Genomic DNA, 18,905 nt, shown 5'->3' on the forward strand with positions numbered 1-18,905 from the left:
TAAAGGGAAAATTGGGAAGACCTAGAAGATATGGTTAAGCTTAGCCAATCATGGTTAAGTTTAATCAAATAAAGGAAAGTATTAATTCGGAATTTCTCAAATTGAAGTCAAATCGGATTGGATGCAAGATTGGATTCTGAACATGTCTCGGTATTTTAACCATAACTTTTGGTTCAAATATCTGATTGAGATGATTCAAGCGCTATTGAAAAGTTAACTCAAAATTATATAAACCATTGTGAAATAGTATTTTCTTAATTCAGAGGGTCGCAATGCCAAAATCACGCCGCAAGTTAGGACCGCAATTTTGAGCGAATCCTATTCCGATTTGGACTTGGGTTTTCTTTGTCCTAATTGGACTTGGACTTAAAACTCCGAATTTCCTAGGATTACTAGGGTTTCTAGGACTCTCTTAAGCTCTATAAATAGACCTCTAAGCCTTACAATTTAAGACATCCTTGGAACATCCTTGGAAGAGGCACAACTTGGGGAGAGGAATTTGGAGGCTACTTCTATAAGCGGTTTTCGGTTCTTTCTTTATCTTTTCTTTTGTATTTTATTTTAATTATGTGTAACTAACTCTTTAGGAGAGCTAGATTGAAGCCATAATTATGCTTATTTAATATTTTAATATTGGCGCCTTTGTGATGATCATGTTGTGATATTTAACTTGATTAATTCATGTTTTCATGAATTCTTCATATGTATGTGACTGACCATTATATGCATGTGGTATGGACTAGTTAGTTAAATCAATTTGGATGACCGAGTCTTGGGTTTAATAAAAGTAACAAAAGAAATCCACACCGGGTTCTTGGGTTAATCAACATGGGGAACCGGAAGTATACACCCATGCCCTAGGCTTCATGTGTTTGTCAATTTTTATAGAACATATGTTTTTCTAAAGAACAACTTAGTATACACCCATATTAAATCATTTAGGAAAGAAAAGAGTTAGAGTATACACCCATACCTAACTCGTTGCTTAGGAAAATCTATAGCTTAAGGAGTATATACCCATGCCCTTAGGTTAACAAACATTAGATATATATAACATGATCAAAACATTGGCATATTCACATATTATCTAAATATAATTAGTGGTAGATATCAAAGCCCTGCCTTTATCTTTACTTTATCTTTATATCTTTTTATTTTTCTTAATATCAATTCAGTGACAAATTGATATTTTTAATTAATTCTAAATAAAATCAACAATCCTCGTGGGATCGATCTCATACTTATTGCACTATACTATCGTTTGATCTTGTGCACTTGCGAGTAAAACGTACTAAATATTATCTATTAATTTAGGTAATATTTGGCACAGCAGTGAGCCACTCTCAGCCCTTCCCGTTTTCTTAAAAAAAAAAAAAAAATTGAATAAACCTAAATAATCTGGTGTTTTTGTTCTTATTTGGGTTTGTGCAATAATCCTAGGTGGCAGCTTGTTAGACCACCTCCTTATAGAAGTTATCTTCAAGACAGAAAAGCCCCTTGAAAAAAAATATCTTTAATAATCAAAAGAGTACCAAGGTAAGTTTACAGTAAAAGACCAAAAAGTACATCTAATTTTTTGAAGTCATAGAATTAAAGGGCAAAAACGTAAAACTAACGAACAAAGCACAATGGTCAATTGGTCATTTATGCGTGACAACATGAACAAAACAAGGAAAATACCTCAAAATCCCTTAAAAAAACTCAACTATTTACAAACGCAAAGGGCAAAAAGTAATTTTAAGTAAAAGACAATAATGCTCAACAAATTTATTAGATGGTCGAAGGGTTAAACATGGGCAAAATAGTAATTTTAAAAACTAAAAGACAAAAATAACCCTCCTTGATTTCACTATGATCAACAATGATCAAGGGCAAAATAGTAAATTTACTCTATCAAATAAAATCTCCTATTCAACCTGCTTTCATACTTTCTATATATCTTTTAAGTAAAGATACAAACACTAAAGATGCAAGTCAAAGCTTGCTTTGTAGGAATTTGTCCCTCATTTAGCAGCGTGATAGGAGCATATGAAGAGAAAAATATTGGTATAAATAATTTTTTTCATTTATTATATAAATTAACTATTAAATTTGTGAACTTAAGTAAATTTTATGCAAGTTAAAAATAAATCCCACAAATTTAACTATTAATCTATTAAATTTGTATAAAAATATAAAAAAACTAAGGACAAATACCTATCAGGGTTGTTTGCCATGGACCTTAAAAAGGCTTATTTATTCTTCTTAAATTTAACTCGCAATATTCTTAAATCAATAATATTTTATTATTATTTAAATAAAAAATTATTATAAAACAAATTTTGTGTACTTTTTTCTTATAAAATATTCTTTTTTTTTTTTAATCTAACTTTCATACCACTAAACAAAGTCTAATGCCAAACGGCACTCATTTCTCGCACACGAATGAGAACAAACGACAATATCTGAATTGTTGCAGATGTGCAGCATCCGCGTGAACCAAAAACTCAACAGAAGAGAGGAGTGAGGACATATATCCAGCTGTGATTTAATTGAGCTGCGTTTGGAGGAGACGATGGAGAAAGCATGGGCTGCACGTAGGTGTTTAAACAAAGCAAAAGAAGAAAGCAAAACTTCTTCTTTCAAAATTTCAGACTTGGGTGTTACAAAGAAGGCAACAGTTGTTCAAAAGAAAGAAGAAAGATGGTCAGGTGAACCTACCACGTGAAGCCTAGCCTTGGTTTTGTCATTGTGCACAGACACCCGTGGGAGACTCACCATTTTTTTTCTTAATTTTTATTTCTCTTTTATTTTGATGTGCTTAACGTTTAACACTTTGATTATGGAATTAATTTTCATGATTATGAGTGGCTAATCTTTTTAGATTGGGTTATCGGTGAAACCTAATATTTATAGGGTGTTTTTGAGACTATTTTGGATGCTCTTCGTAGATCAATGGATGCAGAACTAGAACACGTATAGAACTAGAACGCATATGTAGACCGTCCAAATTAAATGCATTTTACATGTTATTAAAAAAAGAGATGTGCATCTCATATATTATTAAAAAAAAGTGACATATGTCATTTTTATAGATTAGGTTAAAAGGAAAACTTTGTCCATGACTTTTTTGAATGAATAATATAATAAATTATTTAAGTTTTGAATTTTTTAATATAATATAACAAATAAGAGTAATTATTTAAAGTTAACTTTCTTTTATAAAATTTTGAATTGTATGCCAATCGTAGCCAAGACATTTTTTTTTAAAATAAAATAAAATAAAATAAAGCCACAAGTTTGTCATTTCAAAGTCATGACCTATATGTTTTTTCTAATTTTTTTTTTTTTTTTCTAATAAAACCGAAAAGAAAGTGTCATGACCTATATGTTGATGTGTGCTAAAGATGTTTTTGTTACTCTTTTCAAAAATCACGTTATTTTTGCCTTGAACCTACGGTTCGACCTATCTATTGTTAATGCGTGTTAAAGGAGTTTTTCAGAAATTCATGTTATTGTGATGTTTTCAATTTTTTTATTTTTTTATTTTTTTGAAAAAGATGTTTGCAGAAATTAGGAACCCCATCAGTCTGTCACGCACGTCATGTAGTGAACACGCTTCGTTCATGAATGGATTAGAACTAAAAATAAAAATACTCTCCGCCAACAAATACCTTGTTCCCTATTTAAAATCCCCAAACCAGTAATCAATAACCTAATATCGAAGTATGGGTGTTGGGTACCAGTCGGTGGTTCGAGTCATTGCAGTGGTATTTCTAGCATGCTTTGGAGTAGCCACTCTGGGATGCCAGAAACCATTGCTGACATGCTTCGGTGGCTATGTAAAAAATATTCAGGCGTGCATCAGGAAGTGTTACAACGACAATGCGACAGACACAGCAAAACTTGCAATATGTATCAGTAATTGTCGTGGCGCTTTGGAAAATGCACGGATTTGTTAAAGTATAGTTGAATGATCTTAAAGTTAAGAATTTGATGAAGATTAGATTAGCTTAATTTAAGAGATTTGATTATGATTTTATCACTCTAAATTATGGAATTTGATTAAGATTACATTTATGTAAAAGCTCTATAAATATAACATTCTGTATTGTAAACATTTCATTCAATAAGAGTTCAATGTAGTTCTTTGGACTTTATTGGTAAATGTAGGTCATAGACCGAACTATGTAAAATATTTTATGTCTATTTTATTTTATTTATACTTTAATATTATTTATGTATTTACTTATAAATTCTATCTTAGTATCAAAGCCACCGGCTTACGCCAGTGATCGATTCAACGCCGGTGTTGCCAATATCAACCAGACTCTTCTGATGTTGTGTTCCTTTTGCTATCGAAGCCTCCTCCAGCCGTTCACCACCCACCGTTGCCGGCGCTGCCACCAAGTGGCAAGTATCCCTGGTGTTCTTGACCCAAGACCATTCTGCAACAAGAAGTTGGTCCTCTCGGAGCCCAAGATCAAGCTTTGCCGCCCCTTCACCAACACCGGGTGAACGCCGCCAGCCACCGTCTTCCATTCCCACTCACAGCCCAACAATTCCCACACTATGTCTGGCCTTCCACGGCTCCATCCAGCTCGTTACTGCCAACCCAGTCGAAGACCAGCCCGTCACTGCCCAGCCGTCGCACCTTCCTCAACATCGAACAAGGCCTTGTCGAACTGCACGGCGTCGTTCGCCTTTGGAGTCTCCACTAACACCCAACTGTCCAGCGGCCACCATTACTACCGGATACGGCATCCCAGCCTCGTTTCCTGTTCACTCCATCCAGTCATCGCCGCCATCCAAGCCCGTGAAGCCCCTGCTCCCTTCAGCCGCACAACAGCCTTCCGGGGCCGCTGCCACCGTTCCAGCCGCGCCGTTGATCTTCCAACCTCTATTCCGTCGATCTCGGCTTAGAGAGCAAAGAAGAAAAAGGCCCTCGTGTGTTTGGTTCCAGGTATGAGTTATCCTCACTTAAGTGCAAAGTTATTCCTATTCTAGTTTAGGAATATGATATTCTTGTTTAGTTGTTAAATCAGGAGCTGTTTGGTTACGGGAATAACGTTATTCTTATCCCAGCTTATCTAATCTAAGAATAGAGTCCTTTTCAAAAAAAAAAAAAAAAAGGCCCAAGTTGCCCACCAAAAGAGGCCCAAGTTGCCCATTTTTCTTTCATATTTGGCCATTGGCCCATTATTTGTAATTTGACATTTATGGTATTGTTTTAAACTCAAGTCTATTTCAACCCATTGTTGGCTTTCATATTTGGCCATTAGCCCATTACTTGTATTTTGGCATTTGTGGCTTTGCTATGCCCATTTCGGCCAATAATTGTCGAGTAAGATGCAAACTCAAGGTTTTACAAGTTCCCACCTTAAGTTTGAGGGAGGATGTTAGAGTATATTTGAATGACCCTAAAGTTAGCAATTTGATTATGATTTGATTACCCTAAATTATGGGCTTTGATTAAGATTACATTTATGTAAAAGCTTTTATAAATAGAGCATTCTGAATTATAAACATTTCATTCAATAAGAGCTTAATGTATTCATTTGAGCTTTATCTGTGGATGTAGGTCATAGACCGAACCACATAAAATATTTTGTGTCTATTTTATTTTATTTATGCTTTTATATTATTTCTGCATTTGTTTATGAATTCTATCATTAACGCTTATCCATGTTTACCAGACCAAAGAGGATGGTTCTGCACTATTATGCAGTTATTCATAAGATTGTAATAAGTCATCAATTTGTGTCTTTAAATAAATGATATAAATGTATTAGTCTTCCGAAAAAGGTTCTTGAATTGCTGGAACGGTGCGTCTAGGCTATTGGAGCTAGGGTTGTTAAGTGAGCGAGGCGTCTCGCTAGTAAGCTCGGGCTCGGCTCGGCTCGCATAAGCTCGGCTCGTACTCGACTCGAATATTAAATGAAGCACTTCATGAACACAAATCTTAACTCGAATATTAAACGAAGCAAGCTTGGCTCGACTCGGCTAGGCTCGTGAGCAAGCTCGTATAAGCTCATGTGTGTGTGTATATATATAAACTAAGTAATACATAATTAATTATAAATCTCATAATTATTAAAATCTTAAAATTGCATTTATATTTAAGCGTTAGATAATGAAAAATTCTAAACCCTTCATGATCAAAGAGAGAGTGAGAGCAATCATTAAAAAGACTTCGATTCAATTAGAGCAAACCCAAACAAAAGGAAGAAGAATCAAGCAAAAACTATTGAGGGAGATTGCAAAAGGCATAAACTATTAAAGAATCATACAAACCCAAACATTATCACTACTTGTTTGATGAGCGAGAGTGAGAGAGTGGGGAATGAGAGTTTAGGTGGAAGATGCGTTGTGACTGGTGAGAGGGATTGAGAGAGAGACGTTGAAAAAATAGTTTTTTGTAGGAGGCGTTGTCCCAATGCAGTCTAAATGCAACCTGTTAACTTGTCCCACATTGTTAAGAAAACATTAATCTCCAAGTTTGCTTATCTATAAAAAGATGCATATCCTCTCTTTTTGAAACCAAATGCCTTGCTATATTGACTCAGGCTCTATACTTGACTAGCCAGGTGAAGCAAATACCCATATGCAAACTAACTTCTTAAGCCGTTTAAGAGTACTTGAAGTTAAATTTTTTTTTAAAAAAATAAAAACATTAAATATAAGAGCCAGCTCGCGAGCTGGTTCGGCTCGACTTATTATTAGCTCGAGCTCGATTTTTTTGGCTTGCCCTTGAGCTCGACTCGAACTCAAGTTCGAGTAAAATTTAAATGAGCCAAGCCTGAACAAGGAAAGCTCGCTCAAGCTCAGCTCGTTTACACCCATAATTTGGAGCCTTTGGAGGTGTAAGTCTAATAGAGCGGGCCAGAACATTTTAGAGCGTTTTGCTCCTATTGAGGTTCATCTGATCGCCATCATCGAAACAAATAATTGTAAACGCATTCAAAACGAAAATATATATATATATATATATATATATATATATATATATATATATACCAGGAAAACTATCCTGTTGTCAGTTTTTCTGATCTTAGGCATTTGATTTATACACGAAAAAGATGAATAATGCAAAATCCAGTTGGAAATTAGTGAAAGAAGGGAGTAATTCGAAAAGGGTTGGCAATTTTTACTGTTTAATCTTTTTTGAATCAGAGAACAAGAGAATAAGAGAGAGAAGGGGCTTAATAACGGGCTAAGAGAGTATTACAGTTGCTGAAAGTTTAAGAGTCGAGTCAAACAATGGTGCAATCGTAAATGATTAAACCATTGAACTTGTGATGTTAAAACAAATATTGTAAATCTAAATGACAGAAAAATAAGCGTTAAAAAAATTGATTGTTGGTTAGGGGAAAATGAGAGAGAGGCATATATATCCCCTTAGGAAAAATTTGGAATTACATGTATACCCCTCTTTCGTTTTGTATATAAGTATATTAGGAAAAATTGAGAATTACATGTATACCCCTTTATCGTTCATATCGGTTTTCCGATAACAAATTATTAACCGACCGATAAGCTTATCGGTATAAATTTTTTAACCGATTACTGATCGATAACTATCGATTACGATTAATATCGGTTCGGTTAAATTCGGTAATCGGTTAATCTGCCCACCTCTAGTTAGTTTTGTTTTTGTAAATGGTTTAATCTGAATTGCCATTTGTCCAATGAAATAGTTGTAAAACTGTTAGTTTTTCTAGTGTTGGCATTTGATTGACAAAATTTATGATTTTACTCCTTATTTTAGGCTAAATGAAATGGAGTGAATTTTTTTTTCGAAGGACTAAGGGTTTGCGAAGCCATAGTAAAGAAGATTGATGGAGGGTTGAACATTGAAGATATTGAGTAATGCTCGGCGGGAGAAGATCTTTTCCATTTCAAATGAAATGGAGGGGATTCGATGTCAGTTCCTTTTAGGAAGCATTTTTGTCTAAATAAAAATTCCAGTCCAAAAATGACAAAATTGCCCTAAACTAACTAGTTCCTTCCTGCTTGGCGCAGAGAAAGAATCCGGGGGAATCCGGAGTTGCCTCCCTCGCTACTCGCTCTCTCTCTCTCCCTCTTTAAGCTCTCTCTTTCCCTCACCCCAACCTCAGCTTCTAGCGAAATCACGACCGCCCACGGCACCAAAACGGAGACGCACCCACCATCCAGCGCTTCTTTCCCCACGCTTCTCTCTCTCTCATGACACCCACTGAAAGACACCATCACCAACGATAGATCTACTACTCCGGCGAAGCCCACGCCCACCCACCAGCGCGACAGATCTTCTATTCCGGTGAGTTTATGTTTCCCTCCTATGGCCACCACTAACGTGCCTCCTCCGCCAGCCGCTTCTCCGTAAGTGGTTGTTCTTGATGACCTGCTGGGTGGGCTTATCTTCTCTTTTAATTGTTGAAGTTTTCATATTATTATGCTTTGTTTAAATGGACGAAAAATTGGTGGTTGAAGTGAGTTGGGTTGAATTTATGGGGGCTTTGTTTTGATCTTTCCTTTGATTTTTTTATAAGAATTGAATGGGTTTTCTTTGGGTTGTTTGCTAAATCGAAAATGGGTATGAAATTTTAGTTAGTTATGGTTTTCTTTTTCCTTTGTATTTTGGTTGAACACCGATTGGGCATGGGGAGAAAACTTTCGGTTCTTTATGCCATGGCCGAATGGGCAAGTTTGGGGGTTGGGTTTCTTTTGCTCCAACCACCAAGTTTTTTCCCCATGTAAATGCAAGAAAATGGGTTTTTCCTTTATATGAAGATTAGATTTTTCTTTATTTCTGATTTAATTGCCTAAATGGATTTGCTTTGGTTTTTGTTTTGATTTGGGTTTGGATTTGTTTGTTTATCTACAATTGGTGGTTGTTTTGTTTGATTTCGAAAATGGGTAAGAATTTTAGGGCTTTTAAGTTATGATTTTGAAATGAAATTTGATTTTTTGGTAAATGTTCTCCCCTGCCTTAAGTTTACTGAAGTGAGGTTTCCCATTAATTCTCCTTTGGATCATTTCTTTCTCCATTGCCTTTAGTTTCAAGCATTTGTGTCTATTAGACTATTACATATAAATGTTTCTCCGTTGCCTTTAGTTTCACTTGCATGGCTTTGTATCCCCGGGCATGAAATCCTTCACAGCCAAGTCTCAACATTAATATTCAATTATTTTTAGTTGAATGCTGTGAGAAAAACAGTATGTTTACTTCTGTTTTTTTTTTTTTCTTTTCTTTTTTGTTCCAGGAGCTATATGTGTAGGTGTTTGATTTCACAGATGTTTGCAGTTTGCTTAACGTGAAGTTTTACCAACAAAAAAAAAAAAAAACTATTCTCTGAAAAAATTGACAAAAAAGATGCATCTCTCTTTAAAATTGGTTTCTTGCCCATCAAATGAACAATTGGAGATACTCTTGGTTAAAACTGGATATAATCTGGAGGTAGAAGAGATGGGAGTACTGACACACCGTTGTTATTGGAGAGGCAACCCAAAGGCAAAGCAATAGCAAAAGAGAAGACAATTTTCTGTTACACCAAATTGTCTTTTAGCTTCCTTGTTTGTATTTTTAGGTTATTCCTTTTCTAACAGGAAAAATTTATATTCAAAGGAGTGATTATTTTCCATGTTGAAACTCGTAACATGTAGATGTAGTTCTAATTATCTCATATAGAGATGTTAATTAATTGGATATTTTGATGCAACACGTTGATATTTGTTCCTTGTACTGCCTATTTTTGGTGCATTGAAGTGCAATGTCTTGTGGGGATAGTAATTTTGACTTTTTTGCATCTTGATTCCACCGATTGATATCCATTGCACAAAAGCATTGACAAATGAATATGATTTATTTGTGCATAGAGCCTTATCACTAAAAAAAATTTATCACTTTGCATTTAAGGAAGTGTGATTCAAGTGACTCAAAATATAATCTTGGTTGCGTTTATAGATGATGTCTTGTGTGTGTTTTCTAGGTTGAAGTGGGATCAATGGTAGAGCTTCACAACCGACTCAACTGAGACAAGCTGAATAAATGAATGTCCCCACTTGTTTCAATCAAAAGTAATGGTCCTAACAGATCCGATTGACATTTCCCATTTGAAAATTTTAATTTGTGAGGATTATGAGGACTGAGTTATAGGTGACTTATTTTGCTGCTTCTATCTCAGTAAACTTGTAGAGGGAATGGAACCTTTGTTGCAAAAGTCTATGCCGAAATTCAATCTGATAGTATGCTCTGAATTTAACTAAAAATCCAGTCAATAATGAATTTGAAACGTATAATGAATTTTACCAGACAATAGCAACTGGACTTCTCTGATATTCTCCGCCGTGAAGAATCCATTGAAGACAAACCAGCTGCTCGCCCTTCATCCCCACCTGCAATAAAGTAGGATAAATAAGTAGCATAAACCAAAGTTCACATTGGAGAAGTATACAGCCTCTATTTAAAGCTCAAAGGATAATAAACAGAAATCAGAAAACTACAACCAAAAGGAAACATGGAAAAAGGAAAGTGATTGTCCGATATCCCCCAACGGATCCAAACCTCCAGATCTAATAGGGTGGTCTGACAGAGAGCCGGAGCCAATCGCCGGCGTCTTGTAGGCAAAACCCCCACCGGAGCCAAACCATCGTCGTTACCGGAGCCAAACCATCGTCGTTACCGGAGCCAAACTGCCGGCGTCTTCAGATCAAAACCTCCTTCGGACCCAAACTACCTTCATTTCCGAACCCAGTCAACCGACGCCGATGAGTTTCACCGTCACCGTTTGAGAGAGAGACCTCAAAGAGGGAAAGAGAGAGAGTGAGAATATGTGAGGGAGAGAGAAAGAGAGAGAGAGAGCCAAACCGCCGGTGTCTTCTGAGATAAACCTCCGTCGGACCCAAACCACCTTCGTTTTCGAACACAGTCAACCGACGCAGGTGAGTTTCACCGTCATCGTCTGAGAGAGAGATAGCTCAAAGAGGGAAAGAGGGAAAGAGAGACAGAGAGGTAACAACACCGTCAACTAAAAGCAGAACGCACAGTTTTGCGTTCAACGGCATGCATAAAAAGTCAAAACTCTTCGGAATTGCTGTTTGTCAGCGATTGTCAGATCCAACCTCGATTACATAAAAGCCCATAAAAATCAATTTAAAATGTATCTCGTGAATAATAAAAAACGTTTTAATGCACAGAGGTGGCTTTTTGGTAAAGTGCGTAATTATTCAACTTACTGATATGCCCGGTCATGTAGCGGTGCACAGAAATGGGTAAACGAGGACGACCTATGAGGCTTGTTTTGTGAAGAACTTGTATTGAGTTTTCGTCCCGAAGTGATTGATGAATATAAGTTTTAGAATTTTTTTTGGAAAGTTTCTAATAAATTTCGGAGTGCACGTGTGAAAAAAAAAAACACCCTAAATTTTTTTTTTCTTATATCTTTTTTAAATTTTAGTCCATGAGTGCATTGAAAAGATGTTATAAGCATTTTCTTACATTTTTTCTTTTTTTTTAAAAAAAATGTCTAACATTCCTCATGCAATCTTAAAACTCACTATTTAGTCATATCAACTTTTTTTTACCTCACTTTAAAATATTTACTTTTTATAAATTTAATTTAAAAAAAAATTAAAAAAATGAAGGGATGGCCAGTAGTGGGGTTGCCACCCCACCATAAGGTAGCTACAAGCCACCCCCAGCCCCAAGGGGTTAGGGGTGTCTTGCAGGCAACCCCAACACCCTGCAACCACACCAAACCCCTAATAAGGTGGCTCGCGGCCACCCCATGAGTGTTGGGGGTGGCCTCCAACCCACCTCGGACCCTGGGGTGACTTGAAATAACACAAGATAATTGGGCTTTACAGATGGTTTAGTGGTGATTATTTAGGGCAAAAAACCATCACTACATAAGTAGTGAGGGTTTAATAGTGACCCATATAAAGAGTAGATAATTAAGGGTAGGTAAAATGGGAAAAAGGTGATGGTTTAAGCAAAACCAACACTTTTTTAGTGTTGGTTTTGCTTAAACCATCACCTTTTAAAAGTTGTACCCTACAGCATACATTATGTTATTAAAAATAACAGCATGTAAGCCGGATTCAAAGTTGATTCGGATTACATGCTGTTATTTTAATAAGAGCATGTATGTTGTAGTTTAATCAATAGTCAAGATTGAATTTCTCAAAGTCTCTCTTCATTTTCTCTCTTCTATTAAAAGCTTCTAAAAGTAAATCAATTTTAAGATTCAATCTTGATTGTTGATAACAGCATGTAAGCCGAATCCTTTAAAAGTTGATGATTTTTCAAAAAAACAATCACCTTTATTAATTTTGAAATATATATAATTTTTTTTTTCATTTATTTATTAATTTCGTTTTTCATTATTTACATTTCATTTTATTATTTTAAGCTGATCAGATCTCACTTTTTTTTTCTTTTCTTTTTTTTTTCTTTTTTTCCTCTACATCAATCTCTCTTGCTCTCCCTCTTTCCCCAATCTCCTTCTCCTCCTCATTCTTCTTCTTCTTCATCCGTTAAGAACCCTCTATTTTCTATTATTAAAACAATGAAGCGAGGAAAATCGCAAAACAACTAGCTATTTTCTATTTTCTATTATTATAGAGTAGTGAGCAGAATGGCTGGTGGAAGTACTAGTGCTCCAAATTTATCTCGAAAACCTTCCGTTACTCAGTTGACACAAGAAGAGCTAAAGCAACGGTCAGCTAAAGGGCTTTGTTGGCATTATGATGAGAAGTGGCACATAGAACACCAATGCAAGCAAGAAAAATTGTTAATGATTGAACCCGTGGAAGTACCAACACACTCAGACATTAATAGTGGGGGAGTCTGAGTCCGACAATGAAGAATCTAAAACTACAGATGATCTGCTGGCAGTTACCGTTCATGCATTACCCAGCTACTCCAACCCTCAAACAATGAGGGTTAGTGGTTATATCAAACGCCAACCCGTCACAATTTTCATTAACGATTTTTTAGATGAGGATGTTGCCAAAAGACTTTCACTTCCGATGGAGACCTGTGATAAGTTTGAGGTAAAGTTAGACGGAAGAACCTTGACTTGTGAGGGTAAATGCTCGAGAGTAAAACTTTGAGTGCAAAATCAAGAGTTGCGAGCCGATTTTTATCTGTTACCACTAGGTGATTATGAAGTAGTGTTGGGAATTGAGTGGCTACAAACTCTGGGAGATCTAATCTAGAATCTCTCAAAGTTAATTATGAAGTTCATGTTAAATGGGCAGAATGTGACTTTCCGCGGCAAGTGGGGAGGAAATGTTACTACTGTTGGTAGCCACCGAATGGAGCGAATTCTCAAAAAGAAACATCAAGGTTATTTATTTCAATTAAAGCACGAGGAGGTAGAGGTCAGTGAACAAGAGAAGCCAGAGATAGAATCACTTTTGGAGGAGTTCGGAGATATATTTTCAAAGCCCAAGACGTTGCCTCCAAAGCGATCCCATGATCACCATATTCATCTTTTACCTGGAAGTGCACTAGCCAATGTTCAGCCATATCGTTATCCATATGTTCAAAAATCCGAGATTGAAAAGATTGTGAAGGAAATGCGAGATTCAGGTATTATCCAACACAGTGTTAGTCTTTACTCTTCTCCTGTTTTGTTGGTCAAGAAAAAGGATGGGTCGTGAAGAATGTGTGTTGACTATAGAGCATTAAATCACATCACTGTCAAAGATAAATGTGTGATTCCTGTCATTGATGAGATGCTTGATGAGTTAGGAGGTGCCCAACATTTTTCTAAGTTGGTTTTACGTTCTAGATACCATCATCTCAGAGTTCATGAGGATGACATTCCCTAGACAGCTTTTAGGACTCATGACGGCCATTATGAGTTTTTGGTGATGCCTTTTGGATTAACCAATGCGCCGTCTAATTTTTAGAGTCTGATGAATGATATTTTTCGACCATAGCTCCGTAAGTTTGTATTAATCTTTTCTGATGACATCCTTATATATAGCGCAACTATGTAAGATCATTTGGACCACTTGCGACTTGTTTTTACTATTTTACAAGAGCACTCATTATTTGTTAAGAAGTCCAAGTGTAGCAATGCGAGAGCGGAAGTGGAGTATTTAGGTCATATTGTATCATGCAATGGTGTGGCAGTAGATCCATCCAAAATTTTGGCAATGGTCAATTGGCCGGTACCAAAAACAATCAAAGCCTTATGAGGGTTCTTAGGGTTGATTGAGTACTATCGTACGTTTGTAAAGGACTATGGTAAGATTAGTGCACCTTTAACGCCTTATTGAAGAATGATGCATTTCGATGGCATGATGTTGCAGGTGAGGCCTTTGCAAGACTCAAACAAGCTGTGACAACCACTCTTGTTCTTGCATTACCAGATTTCAACAAAATGTTCGTTCTTCAATGTGATGCGTCGGAATTAGGTATTAGGGCAGTGTTAATGCAAGAAGGTCGACCTATTGCTTTTACCATTAAGGCATTGTCTCCTCTACACTTAAGCTTGACTATGTACTGTTAAGTGCTAAAATATTCATATTTTCAGCCCTTCACTTGCATGTTTTAATCCTTTGATTTTAGTTAATTAGGTCATTTTAATTCATTTTTACGTTTTTCACACTTTTGTAGGCTTTTGGAAGAAAATGAAGTAAATCTGAAAGATTTGGGCTCAAAGAGAGAAGATGGAAAAAAATGGTAGCCCCTGACACTGCGATCGATCACAAGTTACCTGCGATAAAGCTCAGTACCAGAGAAGACACAGAACGAATGTTAAATGCTAAAATATTCATATTTTCAGCCTTTAACTTGTATGTTTTAATCCTTTAGTTTTAGTTAATTAGGTCATTTTAATTTCTTTTTGTGTTTTTCACATTTTTGTAGGCTTTTAGACGAAAATGAAGTAAATCTGGAAGATTTAGGTTCAATGAGAGAAGACAAGAAAAATGGGAGCCCCTGACACCGAGCGAAGCAGTAACAGAGAAGACACCACACGAAGCAGGCCAGGAGCGATCGAGCGCACGACAGAAGAGGATCAATCGCAGACCTGCGAACGAGCCCACACGGGTTGCGATCGATCACACCTGTGCGCAGGAGACATATCAAGTGGCGACCAGAGTGTCTTTCTTTCCATATTAGGGTTTTCTAACTCCCATTTGTAATAGGTTTTGAAACCCTACGAAATTCCTAGGTTCACTAGTTTGTCAAGGACTTCTAAAGCCTATAAATAGACCTTTAAGCCTCTAGAATAAGGGAGCTTTGGAAATGAGAAGAATAGGAGTTCTTCAAGTTCAAGTCTCGGATTTATTATTTTCTTTTCTTTTCTTTTCTTTTATGAAGATGTTTCACATCAATTTTATATGTAGTTAAATTATTTAGTAGGGTTAGATTGAAGCCCTAGTTATGTTTTGTTAATATTCAATATTGGTGCCTTTGTGATAATCTTGTTATGATATCTAACTTGATTAATTCCTAGTTTCATGAATTCCTCATATGTATGTGCCTGATCAACATGTGCATGTGGTATGAACTAGTTAGTTAAATCAATTTGAATGACCGAGTCCTGGGTTTAACATATGTAACAAAAGAATTCACACCGTGATTCTTGGGTTAATCAACATGGGGAATCGAGAGTATACATCCATGCTTTAGGCCTTATGTGTTTGTCGATTTCCATAGAACATCTATTTTTCTAAAGAACAACTTAGTATATACCATGCTAAATCCTTTATGAGAGAAAAGAGTTAGAGTATACACCCATGTCTAACTCGTTGCTTAAGAAAATTTATAGCTTAAGGAGTATACACCCATGCCCTTAGATTGACAAACATTAGATAGACATAACTTGATCAAAACATTGGCATATTGATATATTAGCTTAATATAATTAGTGGTGGATATCAAAGCCCTACCTTTTTATCATTATCAATTCACATCAAATCTTTGTTTTATTTTACTTTGGGAATTTAATTTAGTCAAGATTCAGCAGTCCTCGTGGAAATGACCCCGTATTTGCATACTATACTACTATGTTGACCTCGTGCGCTTGCGGGTAAAACATCCAGTTATTTGCCTATTAATTTAGGTGGATAATTGTGGAACAACAAGTACGACAAAGAGATGTTGGCTATCATCCATGTAGTAACTAAATGGAGGCCTTATTTGATCGAGCAGCATTTCCAGATACGTACTGATCATCAAAGCTTGAAGTACATTCTTGAGCAACGAATTTCATCCATGGAACAACATAAATGGGTTCCCAAATTACTGGGGTATGATCATGAAATTGTTTACAAAAATAGAGCAGAGAACTTAGTAACAGATGCCTTATCACGGATTCCGGAGCATTCAGAGGTTTTTGCCATTTCAATTCCAGTATGTGCTACTCTTGATTAGATTAAAAAAGAACAACAAGAAGACCCTGAATTAAAGAAAGTCATTCAGAAGCTAGAGCAAGATCCTTCCACTGTTCCCCATTTTTCATGGCACACAGATCACTTGCGGAATAAGGGACGAATAGTTTTGGCTTCTCATTCTTCCCAAAAATCAATTGTTTTACAGGAATGTCATGACTCACCCAGTGCTGGGCATTTCGGATTCCTTCATACTTACAGACGAATTGCTCGTGTTTTTTATTGAAAGGGTATAAAAGCGGACATCAAGCAATTTGTCGCTGAATGTGAGACATGTCAGCATGAAAAGGGAGAAACAATAGCAAGCCCTGGACTATTACAGCCACTCGCAATACCAGAGGAAGTATGGGCAGACATATCCATGGATTTCATAGATGGATTACCGCCATCACAAGGTAAAACTACCATTCTTATGGTTGTCGACCGACTCACAAAATATGCTCATTTCTGCCCATTAGCACACCCTTAAACGGCGATCATTGTTGCTCAAGTATTTGTGGATAATATTGTGAAGTTGCATGGGATTCCCCTATCTATCGTAAGTGATCGTGACAAGGTGTTTACTTCAAATTTTTGGAATGAGCTATTTTGATTGCAAGGAACTCAACTAAGGATGAGTACGGCCTATCATCCACAGACAGACGGACAACCTGAAGTAGTGAATCGATGCTTAGAGAATTACTTGCGATGTTTTATGGGAGATAAACCTAAGGAGTGGACTCGTTGGCTTTCACGGGCCGAATGGTGGTATAATACCACTTATCATTCATCAATTAAGATGACTTCGTTTGAAGCTCTATATGGACGAGCCCCACCGATCATCCCTACTTATAATACAAGATCTTCATTGATTGATGAGTTGGACCGCACCCTTCAAGATTGCACTAAAGTCTTGCGAATCCTCCAGGACAATCTCCATGCTGCCCAAGCTTGAATGAAGAAACAAGCTGATAAGCATTGAAGTGAGTGTGAATTTGAGGTAGGGGATTGGGAGTTTCTTAGATTGCAACCCTACCGACAATTCTCTGTTAATGTACATCCCTCCAAGAAGCTTTCATCTCGATTCTATAGGCCTTATAAGGTGTTGGAACGAATTGGTTATGTTGCCTACCGCCTTGATCTGCCTCGAGAATCCAAGATTCATCATGTTTTTCATGTTTCTTGCCTCAAGAAGAAGTTAGGAGAGCGAGTCTTTTGTCAACAACAATTACCTAATATTACTTCTACAGGGGATGTTCGTATTCAGCCTGTTGGGATTTTGGATCGAAGGATGGTCAAGTGGCATAATAAGGCTGTTGCCGAAGTTCTTGTCCAATGGGTCCATTTACCCAAAGAAGATGCTACCTGGGAGCTATATGAGACTCTGAAGGCCTGTTTTCCCGAATTTATTAATTATCAACCTTGAGGGCAAGGTTGTCTTTAAAGATGGGGGAATGTTAAGAACCCTCAATTTTCTATTATTAAATAATTATTCATTTCCTTACTAGGTTAGGATTTCTTATCCTACTAGGATTAGGGTTATTAGTCCTATTCCTATTGAGATTAGGATTATTTTCTACTCTTTCAAAATCAATGTAAGTGCCTTTAGGCCAAGCATCCAATAACAATTTCAATCAATTGCTACAAGAAAATTATGGAGGCTAGACCCCCTTGAAGAGGTCATATCTTTGTTTGTTTGTTTGTTTTTTTTTTTTTTTTTTTTTTTTCCTCCTATAATTTTAATTGATAAGAACTATAGTTCTTACCATCATCGCATAAACCGCCGGCGAGGCTAGCAGATGACACCGGCCGAAGAAGCTTCTTCTTTTCACGATCCTTCTCTGTGTTGATGCCGGCAAGCCGAAACGGCTTCTATGGGTTGGGCTTCAGCCTACTTCTTCTATGGGTTGGGCTTCCTCTTCTTCTTCCTCTTGTTCTTGTAGTTCTTCTTCTTCTTCTATGGTTCTAATTTTGGAATGGGGGAAAGAAAAGGGGGGCAAGGGTTTGAGATGGTTTCTAATTGTGAAACTGTGACAATATATATATCGCAAAGATGGTTTGTAATTGTGTGAGAGATTTTACTGATTGCAGAGCGGGATTTTACAGGGAGGGATTTGACAATATTGCAGAGAGGGATTTTACAGAGATGGTTTGTAATTGTGTGAGGGATTTTACTGATTGGAGGGATTTGACAATATTGAATAGAGGGATTTTACTGATTCAAATTCAAATTTGCGGAAAGAACGAGGGAGAGTGAGGGAGCTGTGAGGGATTTATCTGTAGAAAGAGGGCATCAGTTATTACCGTTAAACCGACTCCTTTAGTAGTGATGGTTTACTGTTGAATCAACACAAAATTAAAAATTATGTCGGTTGAACAGTAAACCAACATCTTTTCCTTTAGGGTGTCGGTTCCCTTTAGCTAACGCCTTAAACCGACACTCTACAAGACGTCACTAACGCTAGTGTTTTCTTTTTTGGGAAAAATCTACTTTATCCTTTTGAAGTTTTGAGAGTTTTTCAATTTGAACCCTAAAGTTTAAAAATTAGCAATAT

This window comes from Corylus avellana, chromosome 5, assembly GCF_965113065.1.
Source record: "Corylus avellana chromosome 5, dhCorAvel1.hap1.2, whole genome shotgun sequence".
Classification (NCBI taxonomy): domain Eukaryota; kingdom Viridiplantae; phylum Streptophyta; class Magnoliopsida; order Fagales; family Betulaceae; genus Corylus; species Corylus avellana.